Source organism: Tenrec ecaudatus, unplaced genomic scaffold (genome assembly GCF_050624435.1).
Source record: "Tenrec ecaudatus isolate mTenEca1 unplaced genomic scaffold, mTenEca1.hap1 Scaffold_1490, whole genome shotgun sequence".
Lineage (NCBI taxonomy): Eukaryota > Metazoa > Chordata > Mammalia > Afrosoricida > Tenrecidae > Tenrec > Tenrec ecaudatus.
In genome coordinates this window covers 174,666-177,593 of record NW_027457977.1, presented here as the reverse complement: position 1 = coordinate 177,593, position 2,928 = coordinate 174,666, and positions in this window count along the sequence as shown.

The window sequence follows — 2,928 nt, the reverse complement described above, 5'->3', positions numbered from 1 at the left end:
TAGTCCAAGTGCCCAATGAGGAACCTACATAGTCCAAGTGCCCGATAGGGAATCTTCATATTCCAAGTGCCCGTTAGGGTACCCAGATAGTCCAAGTGCCCATAGGGAACCTATATGGTCCAAGTGCCCTCTAGGGAAGCTACATATTCATAGTGCCCCCTAGGGAACCTGCATTGTCCAAGTGCCCGCTAGTTAACCAAGATTGTCCAAGTGTCCGCTAGTAAACCTACATAGTCCAAGTTCCCGTTAGGTAACCTAGATAGGCCAAGTGCCCGTTACCTAACCTAGATAGTCCAAGTGCCCGTTAGGTTACCTACATAGTCCACGTGCCGGTTCGTTAACCTAGATAGTCCAAGTGCCCGCTAGGTAACCTACATAGTCCAAGTGCCCGCTAATTAACCTACATAGTCCAAGTGCCCGTTAGGTAACCTAGACAGTCCAAGTGCCCGCTAGGTAACCTCCATAGTCCAAGTGCCCGCTAATAAACCTATATAGTCCAAGTGCCCGCTAGGGAACCTGCATCGTCCAAGTGCCGGCTAGTTAACCAAGATCGTCCAAGTGTCCGCTAGTAAACCTACATAGTCCAAGTTCCCGTTAGGTAACCTAGATAGGCCAAGTACCCGCAAGGTGACCTACATAGTCCAAGTGCCCGCTAGGTAAACTAGATATTTCAAGTTCCGGTCTACTAATCTAGATAGTCCAAGTACCCGCTAGGTAACCTACATAGTCCAAGTGCCCATTCGTTAACCTAGATAGTCCAAGTGCCCGCTAGGTAACCTATACTGTCCAAGTGCCCGCTAGGTTACCTATATAGTCCATGTGCACGTTCTTTAACTTAGATAGTCCAAGTCGCGCTAGGTAACCTATATAGTCCAAGTGCCCGCTAGTTAAACTATAGTCCAAGTGCCCGCTAGGTAACCTACATATTCCAAGTTCCCGCTAGGTAACCAAGATTGTCCAAGTGCCCGTTACCTAACCTAGATAGTCCAAGTGCCCGTTAGGTTACCTACATAGTCCAAGTGCCCGCTAATTAACCTACATAGTCCAAGTGCCCGTTAGGTAACCTAGACAGTCCAAGTGCCCGATAGTTAACCTCCATAGTCCAAGTGCCCGCTAATTAACCTATATAGTCCAAGTGCCCGCTAGGGAACCTGCATCATCCAAGTGCCCGCTAGTTAATCTAGATAGTCCAAGTGCCCGCTAGTTAAGCTAGATAGTCCAAGTGGCCGCTAGTTAACCTAGATCGTCCAAGTGCCCGCTAGTTAACCTAGATCGCCCAAGTGCCCGCTAGTTAACCTACATAGTCCAAGGTCCGCTAGTTAACCTAGATATTCCAAGTGCCCGCTAGTTAACCTACATAGTCCAAGGGCCCTCTAGTTAACCTAGATAGTCCAAGTGCCCACTAGGGGAAGTACATAGTCCAAGTGCACGCTAGGTAACCTAGATAGTCTAAGGGCCCGCTAGTTAACCTACATAGTCCAACTGCCCGATAGGGAACCTACATAGTCCAAGCGCTCGCTAAGGGACGAACATAGTCCAAGTGCCCGCTAGGGAACCTACATAGTCCAAGTGCCCGCTAGGTAACCTAGATAGTCCAAGTGCCCGCTAGTTAACCTACATAGTCCAAGTGCCCAATGAGGAACCTACATAGTCCAAGTGCCCGATAGGGAATCTTCATATTCCAAGTGCCCGTTAGGGAACCCAGATAGTCCAAGTGCCCGCTAGGTAACCTCCATAGTCCAAGTGCCCGCTAGGTAACCTCCATAGTCCAAGTGCCCGTTCGTTAACCTAGATAGTCCAAGTTCCTGTTAGCTAACCTACATAGTCCAAGTGCCCGCTAGTTAACCTATATAGTCCAAGTGCCCGCTAGTTAACCTTCATTGTCCAAGTCCCTGATGGGGAACCTACATAGTCCAAGTATCCGCTAGGTAACCTACATAGTCCAAATGCCCGCTAGTAACGTACATAGTCCAAGTGCCCGTTAGGTAACCTAGATAGTCCAAATGCCCGCTAGGGAACCCACATAGCCCAAGTGCCCATTAAAGAACTTACATAATCAAAGCCCTGCTAGGGAACCTACATAGTCCAAGTGCCCGCTAGGGAACCTAGATAGTCCAAGTACCCGTTAGCTAACCTAGATAGTCCAAGTGCCCGCTAGGTAACCTCCATAGTCCAAGTGCCCGCTAGGTAACCTCCATAGTCCAAGTGCCCGTTCGTTAACTTAGATAGTCCAAGTTCCTGTTAGCTAACCTACATAATCCAAGTGTCCGTTCGTTAACCTAGATAGTTCAAGTGCCCGCTAGGTAACCTAGACTGTCCAAGTGCCTGCTAGGTAACCTACATAGTCTAAGTGCCCGCTAGGGACCTACATAGTCCAAGTGCCCGCTAGGTAACCTACATAGTCCAAGTGCCCGTTAGTTAACCTAGATAGTCAAAGTGCCTGCTAGGTAACCTAGATAGTCCAAATGCCTGCTAGGGTACCCACATAGTCCAACTGCCCAATAGGGAACCAACATAGTCCAAGTGCCCGCTAAGGGACCGACATAGTCCAAGTGACCGCTAGGGAACCTACATAATCCAAATGCCCGTTAGGGTACCCACAGGGTCCAACTGCCCGAAAGGGAACCAACATAGTCCAAGTGCCCGCTAAGGGACCTACGTAGTCCAAGTGCCCGTTAGGGAACCTACATAGCCCAAGTGCCCTCTAGGGAACCTGCATCGTCCAAGTGCCCGCCAGTTAACATAGAGAGTCTAAGTTCCCGCTAGTTAACCTAGATAGTCCAAGTGCCCGCTAGTTAACCTAGATCATCCAAGTGCCCGCTAGTTAACCTACATAGTCCAAGGTCCGTTAGATAACCTAGAGAGTCCAAGTGCCCTCTAGATAACCTACATAGTCCAAGGGCCCTCTAGTTAACCTCGATAGTCCAA